The sequence below is a fragment of the Monodelphis domestica genome, chromosome 8 (assembly GCF_027887165.1).
Source record: "Monodelphis domestica isolate mMonDom1 chromosome 8, mMonDom1.pri, whole genome shotgun sequence".
In the NCBI taxonomy this organism is placed as follows: domain Eukaryota; kingdom Metazoa; phylum Chordata; class Mammalia; order Didelphimorphia; family Didelphidae; genus Monodelphis; species Monodelphis domestica.
The window spans coordinates 167,424,668-167,444,515 of NC_077234.1; the positions used below are offsets into that span (position 1 = coordinate 167,424,668).

At 34.9% G+C, this 19,848-nt stretch overlaps 1 protein-coding gene and 1 non-coding gene across 2 annotated transcripts in view; both read right to left on the reverse strand.

The window, feature by feature from the left end:
• Nucleotides 1-19,848, reverse strand: part of NALCN (sodium leak channel, non-selective) — a 514,200-nt gene that overhangs the window by 444,238 nt on the left and 50,114 nt on the right. The gene's annotated exons all lie outside the window — the stretch shown is intronic.
• LOC130456018 (U6atac minor spliceosomal RNA) lies at nucleotides 14,720-14,841 on the reverse strand. Its single transcript, XR_008914300.1, has one exon. It is a non-coding gene; the product is annotated as a U6atac minor spliceosomal RNA (small nuclear RNA).

Consider the following 19,848-nt stretch of genomic DNA (forward strand, 5'->3'; position numbering starts at 1 on the left):
AAGGCTCATTCCTAGGGTGACAAATGGCAAAATGTGTTAGTAGATGCCCTGAGGTGATTAATACATGTAATTATAGTAACTTCTTTTTTTCCCCAGGAACCCCTTCCTTACCAGATAAAGTTTGAAGTTCACACAAAGGAAAAAATCTTCACACTTAGGAAAGTGAGTCAAATGGGAATTTGAAGGCAGCTTGGAATATTCTCCTTCTCCCAAGTTAAAATAAAGTTTGCAGAAGTCAAATTACAGGAGGGAGCTTTTAAAAATTGCCCTATCTACAATGCTTAATAAGGAAAGTAACTAGAATCCCCAATTCCATAATACAGAGGTCAGTCCTGAGCAAAATAAAAAAGTACATAATCTATTATGATGGAGGACAATTATAAGACATTGGTTTTGTTGAAGCTAAAATGGTAGAAGATAAAGGGAAGCACACAACTACATTTATTAAAGAAAGCCTTGGGTCAGCTATTCTCTAGTGTTTATTCCAATTTGAAATGTGTTTATATAATGCAGGTTTTCTGAAAGAAATCCTTCTTCGCAAATATTTCAGGTGGAAACTCAAATACTGACATAAAAGAATCCTTTATTTCCTTGGACTACCTCATATTGGGTTTTTGTTTTATGAAAATGTATAAAATCCTGATTGGGTCAGATATTAAATTCTACCATCCATTGATAAAAAATAGAGTCACCGAATGTTAGATTATTAAATAATAAAATGAGGGATATCTTTTAAAAACCCTCTGGAATCTAAAACCTTGTCTCTAGCCATTTTTAGTATCCAAGTTTACTTGAGATTCTTTGAAAGAAGAGATTCAGTATTATTTAATGAAACATGGATTATTAAAACCCATACTTAGTAACTAAGTGTTGATTCATGTTTTGTCTTACATAGAGTGTCTGTTGCTTCCAACTGTTATAGCTATACTATTTTGATGCTCTCTATTGTATTCAAGTCATTAAAAAAAATGTATTGACTAATTGTTATTGTCAAAAGGAGAAATGTACACACACTGTTGTTAACTCTCTTTTTATATATTATACCTTTTCATGTTTATATATGATTGTTTGCATGGTGTTCCTCTCATTAGACTACAAGCTGCTTCAGAGGAGAGAATTTTACTCCATTTCTTTGTATCATTAGTACTCAGCATAGTGCCTCGCTTTAACTTGACTACTCTCAAGGAACTGATTGCTTATCTACTCATCTCTTTTCTCCAAACACTTTTTTGGATGATTTCATGTTCCTGTGAGTTGCTGTCATGCCCATTTAGAGGGTTATGTATTCAACTGGGTGAATAGCTAGGCAGTTAGGTGATACAGTAGATAGAGGAGCAAGCCTGGAGTCAAGAAGACTTCAGTTCAAATGTTGCCTCAGACACTTGCTAACTGTGTGACACTGGGCAAGTCATTTAACCCTATTTGCCTCAGTTTCCTCATCTCCTCAAAGAGAAGGAAATGGTAACGCCAGTGCAGTATCTTTGCTAATAAAACCCCAAAGGGGTCACAAAGAGTCACACATTACTGAAAATAACTAAACAACAGCATGTATCCAACTCAAGTCTCTGATCTTCATGCTTTTTACACAGATGGATGTCCTGTAGTCATCTCAAACACAACTTGACTCTCAAAAACCCCACACATTTAATTGTCAGGTCTTATCATCTCCTATATCTTCCTTGTTTTCTGAACTCATAGGACACTCTAATAAAGAATTTTATACCCTTTTACAGGACTATTGCAAGAGTTCCACATTGGTCTCCCTTAAGTCTTTTTCTACTGTTCTTCAAAATGCTCACCCTAAAGTATTCATCTATACCATTCACCTGCTACAATAATTGACAATCTGTGTTCAACCTGCCTTTCCAGTGCTTATTTTTTATCCCTTACACAATCACTGTCTAGATAAAATGGCCTTTGGGGATATTTTTGACATCCTATCTCCATGCCTCTGTACAAGCCATTCCTTTTCACCTTTCTTTGTTCCTTCAAAGCTCAGCTCAAATGCAGGAGTCCTTTCCTGCTTTCCATGACTACTCATAAGCAATGCTCCACTCTATCAAAAAACCAAATTCAAACAAAAAAATATTATCTTTATATTGTATGGGCAGCTAGGCGGCACAGTGGATAGAATTCAAGATCTATGGTCAGGAGACATAGTCCTGAGTTCAAATCCAGACTCAGGCATTTTTTACCTGGGTGACTGCTCAAGTCATTTAACTGTGCTTGCTTCATTTTCTTCATCAGTAAAATGAGCTGGAGAAGGAAATGGCAAACCACTCCAGCCTCTTTATCAAGAATGCCCTAAATGGGATCACTAAAAAGTCAGACACAACTGAAATGATTGGAACAAATATGTGTTTTATCCCTATAATTAGAACAGTGCCTGGCACATAGTAGGTGCTTAATAAGTATTTATTTAATTCATTCAATAGTTTAGAAGAGAGGTAGGTTTGGCGGGAAAATATAAGAAGTTATGTTTTGGAAATAATGAAGGTGACTTTCAAATATCCAGTTGAAATAGTAGTGATATAGTAGTGAAGCAGAAGAGTGAGATATACATCTTGCATCCATTGGTACAGAGATGTTAAATAAACTCACAGGAGTCAAGGATCTCGCTAAGAGAGAAGAGGAAGGGGCATGGACCAGATCTTTGGGTAACAGACACATTCAGGGGGCATGATTCATATGATGGACTCGAAAAGAAGCCTGAGAAAGAGTAGTGGAAGAAAAAGATCCAGGAAAGTGTAAGGAGGAGAGAGTATGCAGGAATACAATACGGTCACCCTGTCAAGCGCAGTAGCTAAGTCGTGAAAGACAGGGACTGAGGCCAGATCAAAAAATCTGGCAAACTGACTTATCTGTAACTTTGAAAAGAGGAGTTTTACTCGACTGATGAGTTAAGAAACAAGATTACAAAAGACTGAGGGGCAAATGAGGGAAGATGAAGGAATAGCAGCAAGTAGAGATAACTTTTTCCAGGAGTTAGACTGAGAAAGGGATTTAGGGTGGTTTGAGAAGACAATAGTTATGAGCATGTTTGAAGGAAGTTGGGAAGAAACTAGCTGATGAGAAGCTAATGATGATGATGATGATGATGATGATGATGATGATGATGATGATGATGATGATGATGATGAAGATGATGATGATGATGATAATGATGATGATGATAATGATGATGATGATGATGAAGATGATGATGATGATGATACCTGTATTTAGAAAACAAATACTATGTGCCAGATCTATGCTAAGTGCTTTATATATGTTATTTCATTCGATCCTAACAGCAGGTGCTATTATTATCTTCATTTTAAAATTGAAGAAACTAAGGCAAACCAAGATTAAATGACTTACCCAAGGTCACACAGTTAATAAGTCTATGTGAGACTGGATGTCAACTACAGTCTCCCAGACACCAAAGGTGTCCTGGTTACTACAGAGGAATAACAATGGAGGGAATATTTGCTGCAGGATATTGGAGGGAATGGGATCAAGGGCAAATAGAGAGAGGATGGCTTTGGCAAGACAAAGGGTCACTTTGTTATCAGAAATGGGGCAAGGGGAGTAAGGAGATGATATAAAGGGATTTTGATGTGAAGAAAAGGGGAGAAAATGTAATTCACATTCAATGGCATCAATTCTCTCAGTAAGCTATGAAGGTAGGTCCTTGTAGGAAATATGGAAGGTTTGAGGAGAGAAGGAAAGGTCTGGAGTAACTTTGGAAGGGAGTAAGATAAGAATTCAATTAGGAGAGAATAAAGGATTCTTTCTGCAATGAGGGCATAGTTGAATTTATATAAGTTGATTTTATGGGATATCTAGTTAGAATAGTTGTATAACTTCTTCCAGTCCCATATATTCCCAACAAGAAAATTAGGGGTAAAAGGTATGATAATCTTTCATAATTTTTTTTTTCAGTATGCATTTGCATTGCCCTTTTAAAAGATTCTAAAAATTGACAATTCCATCAACAATGAATGGAGCCACCTCTTTTTACACAAGCCCACAAGAATTAAGGAGAGAATCTATCTCCCAGGAATTTTGTGAGGATAAAATAAGATTACACACACACATACACACACACACACACACACACACACACACACAAAGAAAGAAACTGGCAAACTATCACGTTTTTCAGAAATCCTATTGCTTTGTGTTTAATGTTATTAGTATTTTTTACAAGTTTCTAGGTATGAGGCACTAAACATTCTTCAGGCAAACAGAAGAAAGTAACAGCTACACTCTCAAATGATTTTTACACCCAATGACATCTTTACAAAAAGGTCATGCATAAAAAGAACATATTCTGTTTCTTTAATAAGATTTACATACAATCAAACAAGACCTGAATACGGCACTTTTAATCACAAAATAATAAGAATTGGTGGAAACATCGTTATTTTTAGCTAATCTGCCAAGAACAACTTTATAGGAAAACAGAAATAATTGATAAAAGATAAAAAGGTATAATAGACATGTGATTTTCACCAGCGGAGGGACAATCATATTAATAAGACCACCAACTCATTCAAATCTTAAGTTAATTTCAAGCTTAAGTTCAAACAAAATAACATTCTATTACTCTCACCCCAACCGAGTTATAGAGACATAAGCATGTTACTGAAACATATTTAGCAAACATGTAGTATTCAGGGCATTATTATTCATTCCAGTTAATTTTATGAACCAATGAAAGAGTAAAGCCTATTTTTCAATGTACATTAAAATATTAAATGTAGCAGACTAATGTTGCCATTTTAAGAGACAACAGTTAAAAAATCCCTTAACCCTAAAGCTAGGCAACTAACTTAACTGGGGTTAAGTGACTCACCCAGGATCATACAGCTAGTTAGAGTCTGAGGACAGATTTAAACACTGGAACTCCTGTCTCAGGGTCTGGTTTTCTATCCACTGTGCTACCTGGCTACCCCAGATACAATAGCTAATAAAATTTATCTAGGATTACTTTTATGACAATACAATGGAAAAGAGTATTGTATTTTAAATAAAAGGTCCTGGGTAAAAATTCTGGCTACTGTTTACTTACTACCTGTGTAATCTTTGATAAATTATTTTATTGAGTTTCAGGTTTTTAATCTGTGAAATGAAGGGGGTAGACTAAATGACTGCTAAGGTATCTTTCAATTTTATCTTTCTCATCCTATGGACATGTTATTTTTCTTGTTCAAATCGCAGTATAATTTATATTCTAAATACAAAATAAGCATATTTTGAAAAACATGGTTACATTATACAAAATTTGACTTCAGTACACAGAAATGGCAAATAGAGTTGTTTTCCTCGAACCTCATTTCATTTCCCTGCTTTTTTAGTTTATGTCAGAACTGATAAAATACTATTTTGAACATTGAATATATTGTTAAGATTTCTTTGAGTTCCTCAATATGTGAATGAAATGATTGTCTTGAGTTTTGCCATAAATATATTGGGGTAATTATTTCAATGCATCAAAGATGAGGACATAAAACAGAAAATAAACCTCTTGATGTTTATTAAAAGAACCAAGCAGTAGTGATGATTATTTTGAAATTCAAAGAGCTTAAAAATTAGAACTACAATTTTCATGGGCTCAGAAAAGAGCTATTTAAAGATGAGAACAATTAATAAGTAAGCACTGAATGGGAGAGAAATAATTATATATCAACTAAGATAGAAGCACCCAAAAGAGGCTGGAACTTTTTAGTTTATATGGAATTTTTTTAAAAACAGTAGATACTATTTTTTTCATTTTGTCATTAACAAAGTTATGTGCAATGTCACTACAATTAGCTTCTCTTTATTGCTCATAATTTGCCTTAGCAATGAACTAAATTCAATGAAATAGCATGCTGAAGCATCTTATATTATTTTAAGGGTTGTTTTAAATGAGAAAGAATAAATATGGAATGAAGAATGCATCCAATACTTCACCTAAAAATACTCCTTCAATAAGTGCAAATAATACAGTATAATATTCCTAATTTGAATTCTAATAATGAAGAATGTAAAGTAACCTGGGCCAAATTTTACATCTTAATTGGCTAGGAAACAAATGGTAAATAAATCTTTTGTCTTCTGGTTTGTTAAGGAAATTAATTGAAGAAGCAAGATTACAAACTGCATTTTTTAATCTGTTCAAAATAACAAATTGTTTTCAAGCCCACTTAGAAGCAATACTTGCACATACAAATAAAAGCTAATTACAAACAATCCTCTAATTTATCAAAGCAAGTAAGCATTTCTGCTAGTTAACACAATCATTAAATGGAGTTATTATATGCCCTTGAAAGTAATTAAAAATTAACTATTTTTAAAATTCTCTCATTTAGGCTTCCTATTATTTCACCATGACCTCCTAAAGGCTGAAACTATGGGCCATTAAGAGAGATTTACATTCACTTCCTTTAGAATGTGTTTGTGTTTATCATGCCCTGTCAAAATTTCCTTGTTTCACACTTCTAAGTTTACTTTGCATATTTGTCTTGAATAAGATCCCAGTTTGTGTATTTTTTCCTGACTACCCCAACTGCCCCATGAGAGGGCAATATATTTCAATTCACCTCTAAAGTTCATGATTGCTTTTCATTTTTATTCCTTTGTTATTGAAAGGTGCTGTGATTTCTAGTAGTAAATTGAGGCATTTTGAAGGCTCACCTAGTCTGTTTCCTGATACTGCAGTTGGATAACTTTCTCAGTTCATTCATTCCAATAATATATGTATACACATTTTATAATACAACAATTCTGGAATCACAACCAGACACCAATGCTCATTAGTCATATTTCCAGTTAACTATACAATCGTGGGCTACTCATTTCCCCCTCTATAGACTGCAATTTTCTTATCTGTAAGATGAGGAAATTTGAATTAAATAAATGTCAGAATAACTTCCATATTCAACATCCTATGGTTCCAACTCACTTCTTCATATTTCATCTCAATTCTCCTCTTTTGTTCCTGTGTTCTCAATAATTTCTATTATTCTAACTACAACCTCACTAAACATCTACAATTCTGCTGTTAGATTTTCTAAATAAATGTGCCCTGTAAATGCTGCCATTGTTTTACATTGTTTATTGCACTAAATAACTATTTTTGAAACTAATCCTCTTGTTATGTGGTGTAGTTTGAGTTATATCAGAAAAAGGCACTAAAGCTCTTTATTCTTAGATTGATTCCAAGAGAGATATGCAAAGTAATGTATTCCACAACTTTAAGGGTTTAATTCTACTTTAATTGATTCTGGAATTAATCCATGAAATTACTTAAGAATATCATTTTATATGATTCCTTTTAAACCTCACCTTCCATCTTAGAATCAGAACTCTATATTGGTTCCAAAGCAGAAGAGTGGTAAGGGTTAGGCAATGGAGGTTGTGACTAGGAAGTGTCTGATGTCATATTGGAACACAGGACCTCTGTCTATAGCCCTGGCTCTCAATCCACTGAGCCACCTTGCTGCCCCATTTTTTAAGTCTATAATTGATATAGTTTTAATTAAGTAAAGTTGAATGCACCAAACAAAAATATGATTTTGAAGTGTGACATTCCAACCAGTCTGACATAAGATAACTGATATGACATGATTAATATGATAAATATAATTAATATGACATGTCATGATATAAGTTCAAATTCTTAACATAGTCCATGGTGAGTAAAAAAAGCTCTTACTTGTAGAGAAAGAGAAAATTTTAATGTCATATTTCAAAGCTAAAAGGCTTGAAAATTAATTTTACTTTAAGATTTTAAAGATGGCATGCCTATAATTCAAACTTTATCCCTCAATTTCTGCTTTCAAAGAAACATAAGCTTGTTGAATTTTTTTGCACTCATATATATATATATACACATTAATTCTTCTATATATACATTAATATTCTAAATGAACAGACTAAAATAATACCACTGAACTCATTTAACTTACTAAGGTGTTCCTAATAAATCATTTTTTTCCCCAAATACACAAACTGAGATTCAGGTACAGGTACATACAAGGAAACTATTATATATAATATATATATATACATATGTATATATACATAAAAATTCACATATACACATGCACACACATATTTATATATTTGCTTAAACACCCACTTACATACAGAAAACATACATTTTAATTTTTTTCACATGGTAAAGATTTATGTTCATATCAGAGGGGAAAGCAGTGAGGAAAAACTAACACTCTCTCATACCATAGAAAGAAATCAACATTTATAGGCTGTGCATACTATTCATTCAAGAACTGTCAATCATTTTTGTTATGAAAGGTTAAACACTTGGAGGCTGCCAATCAATAGTGCAGAAACATGGAGCAGCTTTATAAAATTGCCATGTAGGTACTGAACAAGCAGAGAACCAAACACCTCCACCTGAAAACATTCATACGGATGTATTTATCAATTTGTAAATGTTACCACTGGGATAGCCTCATAAAAATACATGGCTTATGTTTATGAGTTTCCAGGAGCCATCTGTTAACTGTATTTTATTATTATGTAGTACTTGAATAGTGCTCAAAGGGCAAATGATGTTTTAAATTTGTTCTACTCTCAGTGAAAAAAAGGACAGGAGCCAGGATGAAGCATTTGAAAAGTAGGGGATGCATGGAAAGGCCACCTCCTCCAATGGTTTCCTTGTGAGCGAACAACCTTGGTTTTGTTACTGGGAAGACTTTTGAAAGAGGACAATGAGAAAAGGGTTTTTCAAGAAAATACCATGGAATGCTGGGATCAGAAAAGAATCTGGAAGCAGGGGATTCTGGGAGTTCAAGGTCACTGACAGGAGTTGTTCTGGGCACTGGGAGAGTTGGGGCTCTGGGACTCTGAGGAGAGAGCCAGCTCTGAGACCCCAACTCCAGGACTTGGAAGTAAAACCATTCCTGTGAGGATTTGCACCAAATCCGGAGATCTGCTGAGCCCTGCACATCGGTCCTGTCACGCTGAAAAAAGCAAGACCTGTGTGGGACCTGATCCAACTGCTCTGTTTGCCCTCAGGGTTAGCCTTGAGAGTGGATGTGATCCATCCTGAAGCCTGACCTCTCATCTTTGGAAACCATTGCCTAGAGATTTACCCCAGCATATAGGGGAAATTCCAGACAGAGGTTTTCAGGCAAGCCTCGGCTTGAGCAGAGGGCTGAAGGCACTTGACTTTTGAAGATTGTTTCACTAGTTGGAGAGAGCTCTTAACCCTCTTTCCTGACCCCATCTCTGTTATACTTCATTGAAATAAAGAGCCCTATAACAAGAAGTAGTCAGATCAATTATACTGGGAAATAAGATAGAAATCGGTTATTTGGTTCCTATCCTGGAGAGAGTCTTCCCTTGCTAGGTTAAGCAAAACCTCCTAGTTGCCCATCTTGACCTCTCTTCCAGGTAGCCCTCTGTCTCAGGGGAGAACACCTTAGATAGGCTAGGTATAGAAGGAACTGCCCTGCTGGACCAATCCTGCTCACCCATTTACAGCATCGCAGGAGTTCCTCTGCCCATTTAACCACAGTTAGACAGCATGGAATAAATCATCCCACAAACAGCTCTATGCTTGGGGAATCCTTTTGCTAATTGAGTTGGAATTGCTTCTGTTTCAGTATTTTCTGTATCATCCAGAGTATTACTGGTAACAGCAAATATTAAACAAGAAAAGTAGGGGAAAGGGAGTCTGGGAACTTTGGCTTGAGCATAAAGTCATATTTGAGTAGATTTTATACAAGATAATGTATGTAATGGATAAAGTGCTGGACTGGGAGTCAGAAAAACCTAGATTCAAAGGTGCTCTTTGACATCAGCTGTATGACCTTGAATAAGTCACATAATTTCTGTCCCAAGCAGCTCCTTAGCTCTTTCTTCTAAAGTGTACTGCTAGCAGGAGTGTTCACATTGGGAGCTCCTTAGGTGGATAAAATTATAGGACATTTCTATATATCTTAATACATAATGGAATCAACTGAGATAATATAATATATTGGGAAGGTAGTTAGCACAGTGCATGGAGCACATAGGTCTGGAGCCAGGAAGATATGAATTAAAATATAGCCTCAGACACTTCCAAGATGTGCGACCCTGAAAAAGTACCTAACCCCGTTTGCCTCAGTTTCCTCAATTCCTCAAATGAATAGGAACAGGAAATGGCAAACTACTCTATCTTTGCCTAGAAAACCTCAAATGTGGTCATGAAGGGTTGGATACTGTATAAGCATGAAAAACAATGAAAACTAGGAAGTATTTTAAAAATCACATCTTCTATTCTTTCTTGTTTGAAAATAGCCACCTGTTTAGTCGTTAGATTTCTAGTCCATGACATGACTGATTTCTGCATATTTGTTTTATATCAAATGGATATATGTACGAGGCACAGATTTTGTCCAAACCACAACAATTCTGAAGCAGCCTTTCTCTGATTTAAAAAATAAAACCAGCATAAGCTACATGGGCACGGGCACTTTGGTTTTTAATGTTTTGAATGTTTTACCATGACTCAGTGACTTCCCATGGAGAGATGCCACCTTTGTATGGGAAAATGGTCTGACATTCAGGCATGCTGGGGTAGAGACATGCATGCACACACTGACTTTTCTGAAGGGGAATCACTGTGAAGGTGTGGGTGGTCTAACCACAAAGCTCAGATTGTTATATAAAGCTGTTTCAATTAGTCATTTGCAAAGTACCCACGGTTTGCAAAACAAACTTTGAAAAATTATGAGATAGAAGTCAGAGAGATACAGTAGAAAGATGGGTAACAATTGACTCACAAAATCTGAGTTCCAAACCCAGTTATTATACTACTCACTACTGTGGGATTGGGCCAGGTAGCTGGCATGGTTAACATAGAGTTGGGCATGGAGTCAGAAAGATTTGTCTGTAGGTTAAAATTTGGCCATAGATTCTTACTAAGCTGTGTGACCCTGGGTAAGTCACTTAACCCTGTTTGCATGTTTTCTTATTTGAAAAATGAGCTGAAAAAGGAAATGGCAAACGATTCTAGTATTTTTGTCAATAAAATCTCAAATGGAGTCATAAAGAGTTGGATGTGACTGAAATGACTGAATAACGAGAAAAACCAGTGTGACACTGAGAAGTCACTTAGACACAGTTTCTTTAAATTTAAAATAAGAAGGGTTAGACTAGATGGCCTCTGAGATTTCTCCCAACACTAGTTACATTCATGATCATATGTTGATGATCATATAAAATAGCATATACTTACATGCACCAAAGTATATATGTGCACATGCAGCTGGCATAGAGGTGTGCTAGAGCATTAACACCTCAGAAATTAGGAGAGTGACAGATCAAGGCTTGATTTACTATTTTGTTCTTTTCTAGATTTAAAGTGAGAAAATGTTAATAATGCAGCTTAAATTTAAAAGGGTATCAAGAGTTTTTCCTCCCTTCCACCCAGAACAAGTAGTTAAATATTTAATAGCATATCACTGGTACAGAAACAAACATACACACATACATACAGTATAATTAATTGTTACGTCTTCTAGCTGAAGAGGATAAAAGATAGAGAAGGAATTCACTGTAAAGTTTGGAGAAAATAGAAACATGGGGGGAAATACCAAAAGACTGAATGCAAGAGGTGAGAAGAAAGGAGCGATCATTAATATGCTTTTCATAAGATATTGACTCTGCCCCTTCAGTGCCTAGAATAAAAGGCAGAGCAATCACTGGTAGATGGTCTTAAGACAAATTCCAAAAAGATTCATTGGCATGAGTATTCCTGCTACGTTATACCATGCATGCTGGCACAGAGGAAAGAGCAAACACTAGTTCTGGACTCAGAAGACTTGGATTCAAATGTTCCCTGTCACTTAGCAACATTGTGATGTTGGGTAATTTAAGCTTCTTGCAATTCTCTTGTATGTAAAATGCAGTGACAGGTTGGACTAGATAGCCTCTGATTTCCTTCTTTTTCTACATCTGTGAACTCTAGGAAGTTCAGCAATGAGCTTCTTGGAAGTTAACAAAGCTAGCTTTCTAATGATAGCTGAACAGCCCAAGTGACAGCTTTTTGGACTTTAAGAATCTGCAAGACTTCATGCTCGATTGGCACAGCTTGCCAGGATCTGGGATTACCTCACAATGAGCATCAAAGTAGGATGCAAAAGTAAAGTCCTAGAAGAAATGTGCTAATAGTCTACCTACTACTAGAAGATTAGTAAAGGATTCAGAGTCATGGAAGAAGTACCACCTGAACTGTACCTTTGGAAGCATGTAGTGAGTGCCCACCTTATATCACAGTTATTGTGTATCCTGGTCTTACCCTCCCTATTGGCCATGAGCTCAGCAAAGGCCAAGATTTTGTACACCAAAAAACAAATCTTTACAGAAAGGAGAAATTTAATGAATGTTTTTCACATACATTGAACTAAATCGTTGAACTACATCTGGGAGGTCAAGGTTTCACTATATCAACCAAGTGGAAGAGCTAAAGGCCAGTGGAAATTCCTAAATTTCAGGGACTGGAGGATACAAGGGTCATCCAATAATATAATCAAGGAACATTATAATTAAATCATCATTAAGTTAGCTCACATGGACAGTGATAGCCATGGTCTAGTTAATTTTAACCCTAAATTTAGTCATAAAGCTTTAAAAAATTCATCAGAATAATAAAGTTTGGGGTTGAGGATGTCTTCTGAGTTTTTAGGATAGTATGAACTCTCATCATTAATGCTGAATGGATTGCAATCTTTAAGATAGAAACATCCTCCATTTTCCCCATCCTGTATGTCCCTGCCTGAGAGATAAAAACAGGCAACTATCTCCTAGATAGATCTTATAATTATTTCATTCTTCTGCGTGACAGGATTCTTAACCATCAAGGAGTTTATGAAATTTAATAGAGAAAATCTATTGACATTTTTATTTTCACTAACTTCTAGCTGAAATATCGTATTTTCTCCAATTATTTAAAAACATTATTCTGAGAGAGGTTCCAAAGATTTCATCAGACTTCCAGACGTGTCCAAGACACACAAAAAATTGAGATTCCCCTCACCTGGAGCTATTCTCAATTTTACATGGGACCCTTTTGACTTTGTTAGTACACACAACTTAAATTGACTACTATTCATAAACTAATATTTATTATGTATCTACTACATGCCAAGTACTTTTAGGTCCTTGAGAAACAAAGACAACAAGGTTAAATAGCCTCAGAGCTTTTATTCTATTGACTTCCTGGGGACACCTTAAGATCAGGTTATCTCTGATATGGGCAAAGAATGAAGCTTATCCCTTAAGTAATTCAGGCTTGCCATAAATTCTGAGCTCTTTTCAGATATGCCTTTTTACTGAGGCAATGATGCTCATGTTTCTGTCATCTCCTAAATTATTTCTCTCACCTCAAACAGTAGTTAACTCACATCAGGTATTATTTCCTTGTCACAAGGTGTTCCCACTAAAGGAGTTAGTTGCAAGCAACCCTTAAAGAGCATGCTTGTTCTCACAAGTGTGTTTCATTTGAGAAGATGTTTACAATTAAAGCCTAATTAAGGAAAAGCTTTCCTGCAGACGTAATACTGGGATGAATCATTTATGTTCTCAAAGCACTGCCCTTCATTCCAATTTCTCTAGTCTCTGCTTTCCTACTGTTGCCTTTGCCTGGCCTTAGCTGCCACATGGGATATGAGTGACAATAATACTCCGAGCCTCCCAGTCTTCTCTCATATTTGTAATTAATTTTTAATCAACAAGTATTTTCTCTCTCTTTAAACTCCCCCACCCTACTGGGGTATGAGAAGGAAAAAAAGTAGAAAAACCTTAATATATTTATGCCAAGACACTGACGAGTCTTATACTAGGTCCTCATGACAGAGAGGGTACTCAGAGCCCTCTCTATGGGCCCTCATGCACACTGTTGTCCCACCACAGTTTGCCAGAGTTTGTTATTAGAAAACCAGAGGGATGTGGGGCTGGGATGCTCCTCTCCCCCTCTCCTTGGGTGCCTGAGGACATTTCTCACATCACCCACCCTTCTAAAAGGTTCACCTCCACTGTACTAGGTGGTCATGCAAGGATAGGTTGTCTTCTGAACTACTGAAAGAAATAACCTAGATTGATCTGATCACAGTTCCACTATAGGGATATAGAATTAGCAAAATACAGAAGTTCTTTTCATTCAACAAATAAATGATTGGCTATTTCATCTTGCCAATATAGTCATTTTGGCCAAGTCCAAACTATGTTTCTTTCTCCATTTGAGGATTGGCACCTTTCTATCAGAAAGTGGGTGGCATTTGTGTGTACACTGGAATCATTGGTAGTCATTATGTTGAATAAGAATTTTTGAGTCTTTCAAAGTTTTCTGTATTCACAGTATTGTTATTGTATAAATTATCCTATAGGTTTTCCTCACCTTGTTCTTATTTAGTTCATGAGACTTCCCAGGATTCTTTTTATTACATAGTATACTAGATTAAATTCATATACTAAAATGTGGTTGCTCCTTCCTTAATATATATATATGTATATATATATATATACATATATATATATATATATATATATATATATATATAGAGAGAGAGAGAGAGAGAGAGAGAGAGAGAGAGAGAGAGAGAATCTTTTCCTCTTTGGGAACATCAAAGTAATTTTATCACTCATTCAAATGGTATACATTGTAATGGCTTTTGGAGTACACAGTAATTATTTTCCAAAATGTCTAGATCAATCCAGAGCTTCAAAAACAGTGAGTTAATGAGAAGCAAAGTTAGATGCCACAGAGTAGGTAGTAATACCTTAACTATTTGTGCATTTAAACATAACTAAGCCCTCACATTTTTAGTAAGACAAATGCTAACCTCTCTTTTCTTATATCTTTCATAACTTATTTGTATTATATTTTCCTTGTTCAATATTGATGTTCACTTCTTTTTAGAGATTACTATCATTTCCCAGTTAAGTTACTTCATCCATCCAACTCAATATTTCTTGTTACAAATAAGTCAAGCAAGATAATTCAACATATTGCACATATTTGAAAATTTACATTAATTACACATTTGTAATCTATCTCTGCTGATTGGACCATGCATTAATCAGCACAGTAACATCTTTCAATGTTATTGATGTTTACAATATTATAGTCATCATATAAACTATGCTCCTGTTTCTCTTTACTTGATTCATTATTAATTCATACAAGTCTTTTCAAGATTCTCTAAATTCTGACAATATTTCCCATTTTCCAAGTATTTTCACATACATCATTCCATGTAATTCCCTCAAATACCCCAACATCAATAGTATTGTCTTTATCATTCAACAAATAAGGAAAATAAGCCAACTCTAGGAGGTAATGTAATGGTCATAGAACAAAATCTCATGTTTACTTGTCCTTCCACTTCAGCACAAAGCTTAAATCTTTCTTGATGTCTGAAAAATCAAAGTGTACCCCTTCCAGAAAAGGGCCCACCTGTGTAATCTGATGGACCAGTCCTACAAGGATAGACTGCCTGGTGGTGATATTGCCAGAGCTAGAATGACAAAGAATGTTTTCTTTTGCCTCATTTTATACCCTTATTTAATCTCTATATATCTAAAGCCTTCATAGGTCTTCTAAATCATGCCAGAAGAGAGAAAATTCTGATTGTCTCTATTTACCTATTCAGGATTCAGATGTGAACTTCATGACAGATTGCTATTCTAGGATGAAACTAGCTAAATAAATGTGGAGAGGCTCATTCAAAAATCACTGACTACCATGTGATGAATGTTGTAAAAATATCAACATTAAACTGTTGGAATGAGACAGAATACATGCATCTGCTTGGCAGTCAGAGGTCCTTAATGAGAAGGGTAAGGAAGAAATGTATCACAAAAAAAGGATTTGATAACATATATTGGTTGCCTGAAAAATACACATTTACAATTGAAATTGACTCTTTAGTCATTCCAAGGAAACCTGAATGAGGTCAGAAACTACATGGAAAAAAAATAATAATAGGATGAAAGGTAAGATAGCTGTTCTAACACAGAAAGGAGGAGGGAAGCACGAAGTCTAAGCTACTTTTTCATGGAAAAAGCCTATATTCAAAGATCTGATCATAACTGCTCACACTGGTGGAAGGACATTTTATGATGGCATCAGGGCCATCTTCTGGCATAAAAAAAACTGAGAGTTCTATATAATTAATCTTAAATCTTATTAGGACAAATAATGTAAAATATAAAAGCAATATCAAACACTAAAATACTTGCCTCAAAAAAAAAATACAAGTTACACTCCAAGAATGCTGCAGTTGGGAGTAAGGGACAAGTAGGAAGATATGCCTTTAAAAAGACCAGAACAAATAGAAACTATCTATTAAGGTAGTAAGATTTCCATCAGTAGAGAGAGACACAATGATGAAATCAAATACTGAAATACTGAAATGCTGAAGCACAATATTCCAACTTCCAACATCACCTTACTTTAAATGTTAACCTTAATACACAAACATTTTTAATGTCAGTCTTGTTTTAGCACTTAAAATCTATCAATTTCAAAAGTTAAATAATTTTTTTTTGTTTTTTACATGCCTCAAACAAAAAATATGTTGATCCCGACTAAAAATAATATTATAAAATAAAATTTTCCTAACATTATAAAGTTTATGATTAACCAACTTTTAAACATTTTCTTTAAAAATAATGAAAATAATTATGAGATCTTGTGACTAAGTAATAGAACATTCCTAGAGAAATGGAATCATTTCAATATTGACATTCTTGTTATAAGCAAGAGTTGGGGAAGGATCATAGTCGACTATATTGTGTCTAAAAGGCAACAAGAAAAATCATTTCATATAACATTTGGTTATCTCTTATTGCAGTGCTCATGATAAGTATTTTCAAAAGGACCACCATGAAAAGGATGGCAGCTTGTAATGCCAACATCAAATAAAGAGGGAGAGAAGTCCTATGGAAAATTCTGTTGGACTAAGATCAAATACTAAAACTTGGGCCAAGATACTGCCAACTAACAAGAAAAATCCTGGGGTGGGATGTTATGAAGTGGAGAAGAGACATTTATGCAGAACACGTAACTGGTGAGAAGCAATATTATGATTATTCTTAAGTTCTGTTTTATGAAGGCAGGGCATGTTTGTTTATTTTTAACAAAAAGTGGACTGTTTTAATTGACATTTATTTAGTTTTCCTCTTTTGATCCACATCGACACTTTTTTTAATACCATTTATAAAAGTACACATCTGTCCCATTTTATAGCACAAGCATTATTTTAGACAGATGTTGGTTTGTTAAAGTTGCAGTCGTACAGATAAGGAACTATTTTATGCAGAATGCTGATGTAAATATATATAATATATATTTATATACAGATATTAATAAATTCACTATGCTTGAAATGTTTTCATTTGTTTTAAACATAAACTAAAATGAAAGTAAAAATTCAAAATAAATTGATGTATAACAATACTCAATTCAATGCAAAGGATAAAACCATAATGATGGAAAATATGATTCAGCAAGGTTCACACATATACATCATTAATGCTTCCTTGGAAAAAAGAATCTGAATACAGTGGCCACAGATAGGAAATAATTCTTTACTGATCTGGGAAAATATCCCTGAGACAACAGTCCCTTTACAATCAGAACACTGCCTAAAAAATGACTAAAATTAATACAAATCTAGGAGGATCAAAATGAGGAAAAAAATATTGGTCATTAAATTAAATTAAACCAGATGGAAGAAAGGACATTGAAGCAGATTATAACAATTTTCTGCCAAATCTTGATGTGAAACAGTTGCCACAGGAATGTGTTGTCTGAAAGAGGGCAAGCTTTAGAGTAAGGAAGAATTGGATTCAAGTTCTACTTTTAACATATTCTAGCTGTCTGACCATAGGAAAATCACTTAACTTTTTGATGTCCATATCTTACAGAGAGGTAAGTCTAAGACCTCACTAAGTGCCCAAGACTCCTAGCTAAAAGTAGATTTTATCAGCATTGAGACAGAATGTTAATACTCTAGTGGTTCCTAGCATTGATAAATTCACTGATATGTGCAAAAAAATTACTACTAAAAGGAGAAAAGCACTTTTCTATGAACCATTTCAATCAACAAGCACTTGGTCTACTGTCCAAAAGGAGAGACATGCCACCTAAAGGAAACCTAGACTTGGAATTTAAACTTATTTGTATAGTCTTACAGAGAAGGAAAGAAGAAGATTATGAGCAATATTGACTCAAAGTAGCAAGAAGTAATGGAGAAGAAAAAAGTTTATAGAAAGCTCAGCTACAGATTCGATTAGGATGAAACAGAACAACAAAGATGACAAAAATGGAAGTGATCTATGAGGATTGTTTTTACATTTTTATCAAATTGTTATTTTTTAGAAAAAAAAACTTATCAAAGATGGTACAATCACTGCATTTTGATGAAAATATGACAGTTGTGGATATTCTCAAAGAGGAACTGCAAGAAGTACTGTGACAGAGGCTGGGCCTAAAGGAAGAGTTTTCTCCTCATCAGGGGAGGGGCCCCAGGAGGCTGGAATCTTGAGGAGGCAGAAGGTTCCTTCTGAAGAGCAGATGATCTTTCAGTTTGGAGAAGAAGAAGAGAGAGGGCTGGTTAAGATTTTCTCCTGAGGATTAACCCACATTTTTCCTGCTAGTGACTGGATGTCCTTCCCCCCAACATTTCCCATTTGAAAAGACTACTGAAGAAGAAGCTGAGAAAGACATTTTTGAATCTCTGTCAGACTTCACCTCAACTCCTGTTGCCCTGGGTCTGAACTGTGGACAAGGGGCCAAACCCCTGGTCAGCCAATCTGACTATCTCTTGGGGGCTCAGGCTGCCAAAGCCTGAGTTCCCCCAAATTTGAGGAGGTTGGGAAAATGGGTTAGTTAGAGAAAAGGACCTCCTTTTCCCCCCATTGTCTTTTCCCATTCTGTCTCTGCTGGCCATTCCTTTGAATTACAATGATTGAATTAATTGAGATTAAAGTGATTATCCTTTTATGATACTGTTATTTGTGATGGGCATTTTGCTAATTTCATTATGTTCCTGAATAATGCTAAGTCTACCTAATATGCTTTACAATTACTCAAAACAGAGTTTGCTAACCACTCTGAAAACTTGGGGCTCAAATTATGTCATACCTTTATATCTTGAATAGTTCCATAGGTACTGAATATAGTGATCATGAATGTAAAAAAACAAACAAACATTATATTTTAACAAAAAAGTTATTGATGTGGGAATTTTCTCTGAATTAGCTCTCTTTGTACAGTCATACCACTGACTCATCAAGACCAAAGTTAGTAAAGATAAAGAAGAATTAAGGTTTAGTACACAATTGAGACTCGACCTTATATCATGTAAACAAAGACCCAACCATAAGGAAATAGAAAATGGAAATCTGCAATAATCATAAACACCAAGAATACTTTTATATAGATTTTATATGCTATAAATCTATTGGCACGAAAAAACAAAATAAGCCCAGAAAATGCCTTCATTAACCAGCCTTTAGGTTCTTTGCCAAATAGAGAGAAATGATAACAAAAGGTGACATTGGTTTAGAATATAAACTTGTTTATAAAATCTTGCAAAGAAAGATGATGGAATATTCCCAATCAGTTTCATCTTATTAACCATTAAGTAATTATTAAGTACTAGTTTCTGTTCTAAATACTGGTAAAACAATCTATTTACCTAAGACACTATTTACACAGAAAAAAAATATATATATATGTATATTTATATATTGTCCATACATTAATATTCAGTTAGTTGGCCAACCTCTAAAGCTCATTCATTAGATTTTTTTTTTATCTCTGATATACACAAACTACCAAATTTTTTCATTAGGCAGTTA